Source organism: Pholcus phalangioides, unplaced genomic scaffold, assembly GCF_987345545.1.
Source record: "Pholcus phalangioides strain wild (caught in Gottingen) unplaced genomic scaffold, Ppha-v1.0 ptg000022l_1, whole genome shotgun sequence".
Lineage (NCBI taxonomy): Eukaryota > Metazoa > Arthropoda > Arachnida > Araneae > Pholcidae > Pholcus > Pholcus phalangioides.
The window spans coordinates 25,279,478-25,294,261 of record NW_028301615.1 but is presented as its reverse complement, the minus strand read 5'-3'; the positions used below and the strand labels follow the sequence as shown (position 1 = coordinate 25,294,261).

The window sequence follows — 14,784 nt, the reverse complement described above, 5'->3', positions numbered from 1 at the left end:
CACATTTCCAGTCAAGAAGATAGTACAAAACAAATTTTGTTGAAATATTCACTGTGAAAAAAGTGTCTCTTCTAATGACATCGATAGAATTTCAGTTAGTAGTGGTAAATCTCCTTGAAATACCAAGCTCACTCATCTACCATCTTTGAACAAAAGTGTGACATCAGTATCATGCTGTTTACTGTTTGCTTTCTTCTGACTGAAACTAATGCAGATAGTTGCACCTTAAAGTTCACAATAGAAACAGTGAAAGGATGTTCAGTCTCGTGGTTACATTCTTGCAATTCACTGAAAATGTGTCACGGGCCGCTTAAATGCTTTGGAATTGTGCCATGGGCCACTTAGTTCATTTTCACAAAATTAAGTTTTAGGGGATAGGCCACATCAGATAAGCCCGAGACCACATTTGGTCCGTGGGCCAAGTGTTTATCATATATGGCTTAGAGGGCGGGTCACAATGATTTTCTTAAAGGGAAATTTTGAGCTTTTAGCCTTCAAATAGCATTAAAATTAACAGAAATTTATTATAATAACATATAAATGTATTTTCTCTTTCGAAATTTTATTTTTTTCATTGAAAAAATAAATTTTTGATCGTGGGGGGGGGGGTAACGAACATTCCCCCCGCGCGTGCATCTCTGATCCCACCAGTGCCATCTTAACGCATGGGCCCACCCGGGCTCTGCGGGTTCCTCAAGAGAAAAAGGGCCCCATAAAAATGAGAGCGGATTGAAATTTTCAAGAATTTCCCAGGTAGGGCCTCAGAAAAATCACTTGGCCCAGGGGCCCATTATGCTCTTAAGACGGCCCTGGATCCCACCAGTATGCGTTAGAGGGGGGGGGGCAGAGCTGACGAAATTTTGCTGACAAGGGGGGGAGGTCAAAAACGGTTAAAAATTTGCTGACGCAATACTTGAACGGCCCCTAAGATCTTTTTGTGAATGACAAAAATGGCCCTGATTCTAAGCATATATCGACTGTTGTAGAATTTTATTACATTATACGATACATACATGTACGCGGTGTTTCAAAAAGAATTACCCGATTTGAAATGCGTATATTACGAAAAATATTGAATACACACTTAAGACTGATTTTATATTACATGGCTAATCATAAAGTGTTTTTTTACAAACAAAATTAACGGTGCTCAATATGTCCACCTTGGGATGCACGGCATAAGTCTATATACGGTAGTCAAATTCGTCCCAAACTCTTGCGCGCATGCTTGCTTCCACGGCTGCTGTTACGCGTATCTTCAGTTCAGCTAATTTGGCTGGGGGGGGGGGGGGCACATAATCGTAATCTTTTATAAACCCCCACAAGAAGAAATCGCACACTGAGGGCCGGCGATCTTGGAGGCCAGTGATGTTTAACTGAATCGTCAGGTCCCGTACTGCCGATTCATCGTTTAAAAATGCAATTGTTCAAAAATTCTCGAACGTCCAAGCTCCAGTGTGGTGGTGCCCCGTCTTTGAAAAAAGAAGTCATCCGAATCGATTTCTAACAGTGGGAAAAGCCAATCTTGACAAACACTGAAATGGTGACCGAAGGAAGAGCGTTAGCGCTACCTGTCGGTAACTGCGTGAAACTCGAGATTTCCCTCTTTCTACCTATTTATTATTCGATCAAAACGAATTAAAAACTGAATAGTTATGATTTTATTTAATCGGATGATTCTTTTTGAAACACCCTGTATGTCAAGCCACTCAGTCAAGAGTTTAGACATTACATTTGTTTATTTACGTCAAGAAAGATGAGAATAAATTTGTTATCACATATGACGTTTTTATTTTGAAAATTTTCTCGTTATCCCCCTTAGTTGATTATTGCGGCGCTCTGGGCGGGGAGGGGTGCAGCGTCCCACGTTGTGGGAACCACTGGAATAGAATGATTCGAATTGTTTGTCCATAGTACCATCTCTGCAACTTTTACCTTCATAAGTGTACTTCCAATTAAAAAAAATATCAGCAGTTGATGAAACCGGAGGCTGGAGAAACGTTCCCTATAAATTCACTATGGGGATAAGGACTCGAGGCCCTTCTATAGGGAAGAAACGAAAATAATAAGAATCGTTCCGGGCTGGAGCCCTGTTATCCACGTACTTACGGGGGGGGGCGCATGATTGTAGAGCAATGGCTCTCAGCCTTTAAGTGACCGGGCCACACATTTTATCTCACTGGGCGGTAGGTACTATTGTTTTTATTGCTTTACTTTTTTAAAATTTATTGCCAAATGGCTTTTTTTATGTTCATATTATAATAGCAATATCTAAGTTTGATAGTCTTTCTTGTGTGTGCTAGTGCAAACCTGCGGGATGCACGCCGAAGACAGTTGAGGATTGAAAAAAAAAAAAAGCATTTTAGAGGGCCGCAAAAAAAAATACTTAAGCCCGTCCCTGCTTAGAATCAATTTAAACGCGTAAAAACAATAAGAAGCTAATCAAGAAAATTGACTGGTAACAAATGGGCCGTCCAGTGACTACTTCAGCAGCTTTCAATTTTGAATGAAGGTGATTATGGTAGGGAAGGAGGAGGGGGGGGGGGTCACACATAAAAGTCTTCTCAAAAGGAGGGTCACGCTTAAGAAAAAAGTTTGGGAACCACTGCTCTATATCCTATTGTTGAGCCGATAATTTTTTGAAGAATTAAAAGAGTAAGCAGCACCATCTATAATCTGTTACAAGAAACTTGAGACACATTCATCAAGTTTAAAAATTAATATCGATTATATTTTGATATAAAAATTAAAATAAATTCTAAAAATCAATTTTTTTAAATTAATCAAGTATAACTAAACGTTTTAATCAGATTCATTTATCAGTCATTTTTTCAACAGAGTGTATTTCTAACAGTATATAATAAAAACATGTTCTTATACGATTGTACTCGCTTCGGCAGTACATATATCAAAATTGGAACGATACAGAGAAGATTAGCATGGCCCCTGCGCAAGGATGACACGCAAAATCGTGAAGCGTTCCACATTTTTTTTTGGCAACCCTATTTCTTGATCAGAAATTTTAAAAGGGTTTTAAGAAATTTTAATTATAAGGGTTTTTTAAAATTTCAAGTTTTTTTTTACGGAAGTAAGATATTTAACCCCTATAAGACGTTTCATCCCCTTAACATTTCACCCCTGGCAGGACAAGTGAATGGGCTAGAGTGACCGTATAAGTGCGTAAGTGACCGCATGAGTGAGTGAGTGATCGTATGAGTGACCATGGACACCGGATGTGTTTGGACCTGTGGGTGTTTGACTTGAGTTTTTTTTTTGTTGGTGACTTTAATTTCTGAATTAATTCTGGGTTTGGGGGGGGGGTTGCTCTGCCGTATGCATGGCCCCCCACATGGGGTGGGCTGACAAGGCTCCAGCCCTGGGGCCCGGGACGATTTTCACCAATTTTTTTTCCTTCTCCACGCTATAAATTCACCGTAAAGGAGCCCGCAAAAGATCTCAGCCTAGAAGCCCTGCTCCGTGATGTGGGGGGCCCATGGCCGTATGATATATGTCGCATGAACCCCACCGGCTCTGACGCCACTGTGAGCAATGGCGTCGGATCCGGGGGTGCTGTTGATGCTCGAGCACCCATGGCAATTTGTGACACGGGTCTCAGCACCCTCAGAAAAGATTCAGAAATAAAAATTTTTTAAGTAAAGGCTCAACTCACGGATATATTCCGATACCCTTGTCTATGAATGGCCGAAAGAAGTAACCTGGGGGCAGTGGCTTCGAGGGCGGGGGGTGTTGGAGCACCCACGGTAATTTTTTGCATGGGTCTGAGCCAGCACCTCCTAGAGATAGAAGGCCTCTGCACTGATTGCCATAAACGTCATTCAGAGTACCTAGCAAGTTTGCCCCATTTTAGAACGCAGTATCCTATTTCGTTTCTTCTTATTTTGGCATAGAATCTTGACTGACTCACAAATACCGCATGTTGATTGGATGTGGGGCACAGAAATCACCAATTCTGAGCCCGATCACTTCTTCTCCTCACAACGATCGTACTGGCACGAGCAGGGAATTTTGTTTTCCCTGAATATTCTGAGGGAAAATTAACTACTTACTGACGTCAGAAGCAGAGTGCGGAGGCCTTCTATCTCTAGGAGGTGCTGTCTGAGCACCCTGAATCGATTCAAACGTCAAAAAATTTCCTATATAAAGATCAAGACAAGTACCTCCAAGTTCCAAACACTTCCAACGTCCCTGATTATGGGTGGCCGAGTGAGTAACCTAATGAGTTATCGCATGAGTGACCAAGTGAGTGGGTTAAGTGACAGTATGACCGACCGATTGAGTGGGTGGGTCACCGACTCAGTGAGTGAGTGCCCGCGTTAAAGACTCATTCACTCGCTCACCAGCTTTCTCACTGACTTACTTGGTCGCTCATGCAATCACTCATTCATTCGGTTACTCACTCACTTGGTCACGCATGCGGTCACTCACCCGCTCACTTGGCCCCGTCCGAGGTGAAATGTCAAGGGCGAATTGTGCTAATTGTCAAACTGCCTGAGGACAAAATGCCAGAGGTTAAACTTTCCGGATTTCTTTAAAGCAAGAGAATGCGGGTTCAACATCTTAGAGAATGCGGGCCACTTCGCTGGTTTGAAAACGTGTCGCAGACCGCTTCACGGATCTGGGACAGCGCCGCAGATCAGTTAAGTGAGCTATAAATGAGACGCGGGCCGCTCGAGTGATTTGGAACTGCATCGGGTAACTTAAGTGATGTGGAACTACGTTACGGGTCACTTAGCTGCTTTGGAATTGTGCCGCAGGTCACTTAGGTGATCTGTAAATGTTTCACGGGACACACAAGTGATCTGGAAATATTCCGCAGCCGCTAGAGTGATGTGGAACTGTGCCGCGGGACACTTGAGTGATTTGCAAATACGTCACGGGTCTCATAAATGATCTGTAAGTGTGCCGCCAATCGCTTGAGTGATGTCAATGACTTGAGCTATCTGAAATGTGCGACGTGCCACTTGAGTGATCTGGAACTGTGCCGCGGGTAACTCAAGTGACGTGAAACTTGCACCACGGGGCCGATCAAGTGCTCTGAAATTACGTTGCGGGTCACTGAAGTCATCTGCATATATGCCGCGGGTCCCATAATTTGTCTGGCAATGTGCCGCGGACTACTTAAGTGACGGGCAATCGCAAGGTGCGAGTCACTTAAGTGATCCGAAACTGTGCCCTTCTAAATTCAGAGATGACTTGAGCACTTCAACTGCTCTCTACAAAGTTCCGGCATAAATATAATTCAGAGCAGTCTTGTCAGAGAGGAAGAAACCTAACCCGGTGAAAAGGGGGGGGGAGCGGTTAACCATCCATTTAGGCGTCATTTATCTGTAATTTTGAACCAAAAACCTGCGTTCAACCCCCCCCCCCCATCCAAACCGGTCCGCCACCATTAGCACCAGATCCAAATGTCATTCGTTGTAATTTGTGTAGCGCTACTGTAGCAGATACTTCACGGACTCCACAAAAAAAGGAATTTAAAATGTTAAAAAACAAGAAAAAAGGGTGAGAATCGTCTTGGGTTCCCCCGGGCTGGAGCTCTGTCATCTCCTCCACCCTTGTTGGGGGTCCCATGAGCATGGCCCAGGCTCTATCGACTTTAGCCAATTTTAGCTAATTTCGATCCTGACTGGGCTCTTCTTTCCTCATCAAAGGATCCCTGTGAAACTTCGATGCAGATCTCGTTCTAAGACATTGGCTCACCCAGTGGGGTGGGGGGACCTCATGAAAATGCAATCCGGTTAAAAATTTCGAGGGTAATCATTATGGGGGTGTCCCATAAACAGGGCCGAAACTAGATACTTTTTCAGTCGGGGCAAGAACGCATTTTGGCATCCACATCTAATATAGAAGAAGCAGTTTAAGGGAGCATGCGGCACCCCTCCCCCCCCTTTCGTCCAGTGCCCGGGGCACAACACCCACCTTCCCCTCCCCCCAGTTGCGGCCCTGCACATAAATTCGTGGATAGTTTACATAAAAATTGAAGGAACTGGTGTATTAGAATCGGTTTGCGAAAAATTTATTCTCACGAAAGGGGGGTGTACTCTTTTATACAGGGGAAAAAGAAGTTAATTCGATACAGGGCACTGCACGAAAGCAAATCACTGGAAATGTACAAATCAGAGTCCTATAAAATACAGGGTGTACGATAAACATCTAATTTCTGAATCTTCCCGTTGCTGGCGTTTCGATTAAGTTTGTGGTGTTGACATTGGTGGATGAAGCACTATCGATGAAGTTGTTCTACCTCATTCGCGAATCGTCGGCTGAAGCTTTATGGGGAGGGAGGGAAGGGGGGGGGGGGTCGTGGTTTGTCCAGACTTTATTTTTGCGAAAAGGTCATGAATTTTGTGAAAAAAAAGTAATTTTGTGGTGGAAAGCGAAGTAATCACGAAAGGGAACTGTTTGGAAATGAAATTTCCAAATTTATGGTTTCATTAACTTGTATTTTTGTGAAGGGTCCGTTTTTCAAATCCAGAATTTCGTGAGGAGGGTCTGGGAAATGGACCCAGATTTTGGGTGGATGACCCCCCCCCCCCCCAGCGTTACGAATGTTTCGGACACAGCAGAGAGTGAAGAAAGGTTCGGGTACATTAACTCATGCCGGACTTTCGTGCAGCGGCCTCTGTTGACAAAAAATTCGAACTGAATACTTTCACCTGTTAAAAAAAAGAAGAAAAATCCCCTTTATGAGAATTTTTTTTATTCATAAACCACATTAAAATATAACAATTCCTTGAATTTTTTAACAATTTAAAATTCAGTATTTACGAATTTATGACACCCTGTAAATTGATAGTGGCAAACATTTCTAGGTAGGGCCCCAGAAAAATTCCGTCCGTGTAAGAATCATTTATGCCGGGGGTCCAGCCCAAATCGGGGCTGTCTGCCGGCTCAAGAATTGGGCCCCCCTTGAGGGACCCGTATGAAGAAAAAGACGAGGTCGTATGTGTATGTTTTGTGTGAAGTACGTCAGTGAGAGGGAAAAATTTGGTCAAATACGGGAAAAAATTTAAATCACTACAACAAAAATCCCTTTTTGCTCGGGAAGCGCTCATGATGCTCCAAGACTAATCCCGCCAAGAAGTGTCATGGGCACTTCTTGGCGGGATTAGTCCCGCTTTGGGCTGGACCCCCGGCATAAATGATTCTTACACGGCACGGAATTTTTCTGGGGCCCTACCTAGAAATGTTTGCCACTATCAATTTACAGGGCGGTCATAAGGTACAGCATCATGACTGTTTTTTGTGACCTCACAAAAACAGTCACGAGAGAGAGAGTGCCTTTTTCTTTCGATGTTTCGTCACTAGATGGCGGGCGTACAGTTTCCAAGATTGGGGAGGGGGGGAGGCGAAACGCGTGAAATTTGAAATGGATATAGTTTCTAATTTACATGAAACAAATAAATTTCAGGGATAACATCAGGTTGACCTCAATTTCTTAAAGGGTAAGAAAACCATTAAAGAATTTTCATATTAAAAAAAAAATAGCAGTTAAAATAATATTCAAAATATAAAAAAATCTTAAAAAAATGTTCCTCTTAATAAAGATCTCGAACTTTTTTTTTAATAAATTCATCATTTTATATTAAACTCTCTTTTAATATAATATTTATTATAGAGTTCATATTTTCGATATTAAATTCACTTTCCGCCGAACTCGCATCAATATTAACTGCGAGTAAAAAAAAAGTTTTATTTTTATGTTTATTTTCGATATTTTTCTTGCTGCCATCGCCGTTCCCCCCCCCCCCATTCCCATGTTTCTCGATGATTTTTGGCGCCAAATCGATTTTTTGGTGCCCCCCCCCCCTCTCTCTCTCTTGCAAAAGATTCATTGGCTGCAGTTGGCAACGATCGAAGGCAAGGAAGGAGATTGCTTAAGGATTGTTTGGATGGAGGAGAAGAAATGGCACTCACACACACATTCCAGCTTTGCCGAGTCTTCGATGTTTTAGGGCGATTGTTGGCGACCATTTCTTCACGCATGTATTTTTTGGCTCTAGCACTTGAGGATGTCGCTCAAGGATCGACGACATCCTCCCCTTAACTTGAAAATTACAGTGGATTCTTCCAGCGAAGAAAGATATGGAGATTATTGCCCTCTTTCCTATTCCTCCATTTTTTTTTCGTTTTGCTATCATACCGCTATGGTAATATAATATTCTGAGCATCGAATACATATTATTACTATCCTTCGCTTAGTTTTGGCTATTTATGTGACATTAACCTGGAGGGACTCAAACTGAAAGGGGTCATTGCAGGACTGTCTGAAGAGCATCATGGGCTACCGAGCAAAGTCATTTTTCTCGGGACCCTTTTGGCTAGAAATTTCTTCCTACTAATTTACATACTTACTGTCGAAAAGGTCAACTACATCTCATTCCACATGCCCCCTTCCCCCCTTGTACTTGATATCACCGGGCCGTGCCCGGGTGGACCCATGCGTAGAGATGGCACTGTGTCCTATGACTCTTGAAGAGAATGCAAACATTAGGGGCCCCACACTGATTTAGGTAAAAAATGCTGGTTTGTGCAAACCCATAGGGAGTGAATAAAACTGACTTTATAAACGGGGGGGGGGGGGCTTGAAAACGAGTGAGCCCAATTTGCTGATTGCGATGACAGGAACCTTTCAAACACTGACGCTATACGCGGGTGACGTTAAAAGGGATAGACGTTATACCCACACGTTTGTACAGACTTGTAGGTAGCAAAAGGAAAGAACTAAGATGAGGGATAATATGGTTACCTGAACTGAAATTGTGGAACTTAGGGGGGGGGGTGACCATTGAAAGGTTTTACCTTGAGTAAAACTGCGATTTCAAAGGTCAAAGGCCGGAGTGTAATTGCGCCCTTGACTTCGTAAATACGCGTTAACACTGTGAATATGTTAAGGGCATTTTTGTCCTGAATTTTGTCCGCGATAATTTCCAGTCGCGTAAAATTTGTAACGCCTGCCAAGAGTTAATAAAGGACCCAGTGAAGTAGACGAGGGTTGCCTTAGGAGAGGGCTTTGCTGAATTGTTAGCCCATAGTCATGAAGCGTGTTTAGCTGAAATTCAGCTAATAAACTCGAAATGTGTCTGTTGCTGACCTTGTCAGTTCACGCTGCCAAGGTGGGATTGCGGAGGGTCAGTTTGGGAGCGAGTTACACCCATGACCACTCCATTTGACCGCGCAGACTTCCCGTTAGGCCCAAGTCACTCTTGGAAAATCTCCCTTCGACCCTTACTTTCTTTGAACTTAAATCTCGAGTAGCGATTCACTGAGCCTCTCGCGCTGGGCTGGATTGCTTTCGCAATCGTCGATCCACAGAAAATCTTCCGGATGTCTCCACTGGTGAGTCGGTGGTGTGGGTGAGAGAGAGAGGTTTTGCAAGGCTCTCCCCGATCCTGGAGTAGGGTCCCTAGACTGGGATCTTTGGTGCGCCCCACCCCCAGCTAAATTTTTCACGGGCCTTAAATAGGGAATTTATAGTGTGAAAAGAAAGAATTGTGCAGGGCTTCCAGGAGGGGATCTCTGCCAGTCTCATCCTTGTGGGGCCATGTGTGATTCCACGAACATTCGTATCAATTCAATAGGTGAACTATTCACTGTGAAGGGGAAAAGGGATTGGAGCATTTATTTATGATCGCAATTTTCAATTTCCAGATTCTCCAGATATCCATAAGAGGTTACTAAGGGATCCTCACTACTAAGGAGAAGAGGTGGGACAACGCACCCCATTGAGTGGGATATGTTTCGGAAGAAAGCACAAATTAAAATAAAGAAATCTATAGTCCTAAAACTCTAGAAATCCACAGTCCTCTCGCGAGTGATTATGGCATATAGCCAGGGTCGTCTTAAGAGCACCATGGGGTCCCCAGGCCAAGTGATTTTTCTGAGGCCCTACCAGGCAAATTCTCCAAAATTTTAACTAATTCTCATTTTTGTGAGGCCCCTCTTCTCCTGAGGCGCCCGGGCAGTGCCCGGGTGGGCCCATGCGTCAAGATGGCACTGCATATAGCGCAAGAGAATACTGGTGCTATGTGTAATTTTACAATGGGTCCACAAATAGACCGATGAGTCTTTGGGTAACTGCTTATTAAGGAAAATAGACACTAATGTATGCTCATATTTCAGGACAAAGCAGAATTAAAATTGAAATATCTACACACAGAGAGGCGAAAGCGTGAAGAAAACATTGAAGAGGTTGGAAATAGCCATTCGTCCCGTATGTACGGGACACAAGCCCTCACGCAGGAGATAGAATGGGGCATTACATTGTATATTCATTAATTACTGGGGGTGGGGATTAGCCTTCCCTCACAAAATTTATTGAGAGGCTCAAATACCTTCAACGCCCCAGGTTAAAGCAGCAGCTTAACCCTTAACCGGTGGACCCTCTGTGGACCAAGTTCCGAAACAAATAGGGTGCCCTATATTGCTGGAGAGTTTTATCTATTCTGAGATTTTTCTATTAATTCTGAAATTATTTTTCATTAATTCTAAGATTATAGTTTGATTACTTCTGAGAAAATTTTAAATTAATTACGAAATTATTTTAATTAATTATGAAATTATTTTTAATTAGTTCTGAAATTATTTTTAATTAATTCTGAAATGATTTTAATTACTTCTGAAATTATTTTAATTAATTATGAAATTATTTTAATTAGTTATGAAATTAATTTTAATTAATTCTCAAATTAATTTTAATTAATTCTCAAATTAATTTTAATTAATTCTCAAATTAATTTTAATTAACTCTCAAATTATTTTTAATTAATTATGAAATTATTTTTAATTAATTATGAAATTATTTTAATTAGTTCTGAAATCCTTTTTAATTAATTATGAAATTATTTTAATTAATTATGAAATTATTTTAATTAATTATGAAATTGTTTTAATTAATTATGAAATTATTTTTAATTAGTTCTGAAATTATTTTTAATTAGTTCTGAAATTATTTTAATTAATTATGAAATTATTTTTAATTAGTTCTGAAATTATTTTTAATTAGTTCTGAAATTATTTTTAATTAATTCTGAAATTATTTTAATTAATTATGAAATTATTTTTAATTAATTCTGAAATTATTTTAATTAATTATGAAATTATTTTTAATTAATTCTGAAATTATTTTAATTAATTATGAAATTATTTTTAATTAGTTCTGAAATTATTTTTAATTAGTTCTGAAATTATTTTAATTAATTATGAAATTATTTTTAATTAGTTCTGAAATTATTTTTAATTAGTTCTGAAATTATTTTAATTAATTATGAAATTATTTTTAACTAGTTCTGAAATTATTTTAATTAATTATGAAATTATTTTTAATTAATTCTGAAATTATTTTAATTAATTATGAAATTATTTTTAATTAATTATGAAATTATTTTAATTAATTATGAAATTATTTTTAATTAATTCTGAAATTATTTTAATTAATTATGAAATTATTTTTAATTAGTTCTGAAATTATTTTTAATTAGTTCTGAAATTATTTTTAATTAATTCTGAAATTATTTTAATTAATTATGAAATTATTTTTAATTAATTCTGAAATTATTTTAATTAATTATGAAATTATTTTTAATTAATTCTGAAATTATTTTAATTAATTATGAAATTATTTTTAATTAGTTCTGAAATTATTTTTAATTAATTATGAAATTATTTTTAATTAATTCTGAAATTATTTTAATTAATTATGAAATTATTTTTAATTAGTTCTGAAATTATTTTTAATTAATTATGAAATTATTTTTAATTAATTCTGAAATTATTTTAATTAATTATGAAATTATTTTTAATTAGTTCTGAAATTATTTTTAATTAATTCTGAAATTATTTTCTCATTAAATATATGAATCCTCATCAATTCTGAAAGTATTTGTTTTAATAATTCTGGTTATTGATTGTGAAATTATTTCTCTCAAAATTATGAAATCATTTATCTCATTAATTCTAAAATCATTTCTTTTATTAAGTTGCCCCGTGGAGTCCCAAAACAGTCCTCAACTAGATCAATGGGTCCTCGGGTGAGAGATAATTTGGAAAATATGACCATAAATTATATTTCAATGAAGATATCAATAACCACACAGACACACTAAACATGGTGGATGTTGTTTTCACCTACATGAGGCTGTATATTTACAAAAAAAACAACAACAAAGGGTAATATTAAAAAATCTTCAAAAATGGATATTCATTCTAAATACATAATATCCTCGAAGATTAATCACCGAAATACAGTCGAATCCCGTTATAGCGAAAATCTTGTTTTAACGAACGCTTTTCTAATTCCCCCAGAAAGTTTACATAGGAACAATGCAAAAAACTTGGAATTCCTTTATAACGAAATGATTTCTCCGGGCTATTGGAGTTCGTTATAATGGGATTCTACTGTATATCATTTAGGTATGGATGATATATCTTACATGCATATACTAATTCCTCATTTGGCGTGTGAGTCCCGATTTCATCGCCCTGGAAAAATTAACTGCCCCCCCCCCCCTACCCGCAAAGACATCTGGGAAAATTCGTATCGCGTTTAATTTGCGGTCGACTACGATAATGATAAAAACAAAAAAATGCCAAAAAAAGAGGACATTGGCCTGTTTTTATATGCCAGCGTTTTTTTTTTAACGTATTAAAAATGTAATACTACGCGCGTCTCTTTCTCTTTCAGTTGTTTCCGTCCACCCTCGGGGGACATGTTAAATCTTCACCCTTCAGAAGCTGCAATGACGTCGACTTCAATTAGCCGGGATTGCCCAATCAGGTAACAAGACGTCATTTGAGCGGGAAAAGCCCTGGCCCAATCCTGAGACCCAGAAAACCGGGCAGCCATTGGACGTGCTCTGAGCTCGTGACGTCACAGTTTTTAGGTGTACGAAATTTATTTTTACATTTTATTTTATTTTTTTATTACTATTATTATTATTTTAAACGGGATGATGGTTTTCGGTGGCTTTCCGTTTGGTGATTTATCGCTCAAGGTGGGATCATTGCCATTGAATTTGAGTTAGATAAGGATATATTGCTGCAGATTTTTTTTTTTCCCCGAATTGATTTTTTTCTAGATGAGATATTATTAATCATCGTTATGGAATTTATCGTGGTTGTTTAGAAGGATTAATGTGGTCCACATGTGTGTATGGCAGCTGTATTTTATTACTAGTCTAAATGCTAGGGTTGTGTAGATTGTCATCTGGTATGTTGGTTTGTTTTCTATTTGACTTCTGATTGGCCATGTCCGAATCTAGTTTAAAACCAAACATTGCTGGCCAAACAAAAAAATTTCCATGAACCTCGTGGGCCAAAAAGTCTTACGACGATATCTAGATTCACACAGTGGCGGCTTAACCGGTGGGCGCAACGGGGCTTAGACTCCGAAACAAATAGGATGCCCCCCCCCCCCATATTATTGAAAAGTTTCGTTTATCCTGAAATTATTTTTTTATTTGTTTTGAAATTGTTTTTTCATTAGTTCTGAAATCATTTTTATTAGTTTTAAATCATTTTTATTAGGTCTGAAATCATTTTTATTAGTTCTGAAATTATTATTTTTTCATTAGTTCTGAAATTATTTTTATTAGTTTTAAATCATTTTTATTAGGTCTGAAATCATTTTTATTAGTTCTGAAATTATTATTTTTTCATTAGTTCTGAAATTATTATTTTTTCATTAGTTCTGAAATTATTATTTTTTCATTAGTTCTGAAATTATTATTTTTAATTAATTCTGAAATCATTTTTATTAGTTCTGAAATTATTATTTTTTCATTAGTTCTGAAATTATTATTTTTCATTAGTTCTGAAATTATTATTTTTTCATTAGTTCTGAAATCGTTTTTTCATTAGTTCCGAAATTGTTTTTTCATTAGTTCTGAAATCGTTTTTTCATTAGTTCCGAAATCGTTTTTTCATTAGTTCTGTGAAATCATTTTTAAAAATCAAATATTAATTTTCATTAATTCTCAATTTTTTTTCCAACAAAATTTTAATAAGTTTTGAAATTATTTTTGCATTTAAATACGAAAAAAAAAATCCTCATTAATTCTGAAAATATTTCTTTCAGTAATTCTGGTCATTCTATAATTAATTGTGAAATTATTTCTCTCAGTAATTATGAAGTGGTTTCACATATTAATTCAAAATGAACAAAATTGTGTTGTAGCTTTATTAGTTAATTATAAGACTACAGCCTATGAAACCAAACCCTAAGCACAATTACTGCCATATAATATGATATTCAGTTTCGGAATACCGATATGATGAACATGACATTTTATTTTATTTTGACGCGCTTTGAATTCCATTTCGATATCGGGGTATTTTGTTGAAATTGCGAAATTGCACCAATTCAAAATATTCCAAGGGATTTTTTAATACATCAACAGGAAGCGTGAGACACTCTACAACAAGAGTGTCCTCAATTGAGGACAATAATAATTTCCCCCTTGTGTAAAAAATGAATGCGTTTCAGTCCCCTTTATTAACGATCACCCCCACTTTCACGGAAGAATTTTTTTGTCCCCGATGTACACAAAAGAGATGTTTTACTGGATATGATGCCGATAATATTAGGTGGAAAACAAAAGTACACCCGCCGAGATAGCACAATAAACCAACTTTGAAGAGTTCATGTCTAAACCGGAAATGGTTTCTCGAGAATTTTTTCGATGTCAATCTCAGAGTAGGGTTGTCATCTACACGCGCTGAAAGATATGCAACATCTAGCTGCAAGGCCGAAATATTTATTATACA

At 38.0% G+C, this 14,784-nt stretch overlaps 1 non-coding gene across 1 annotated transcript; it reads left to right on the top strand.

The window, feature by feature from the left end:
* The first annotated feature begins 2,884 nt into the window (after positions 1–2,884).
* LOC149070059 (U6 spliceosomal RNA) lies at positions 2,885–2,991 on the top strand. The gene has a single exon (XR_016195101.1). It is a non-coding gene; the product is annotated as a U6 spliceosomal RNA (small nuclear RNA).
* Positions 2,992–14,784: the final 11,793 nt, after the last annotated feature.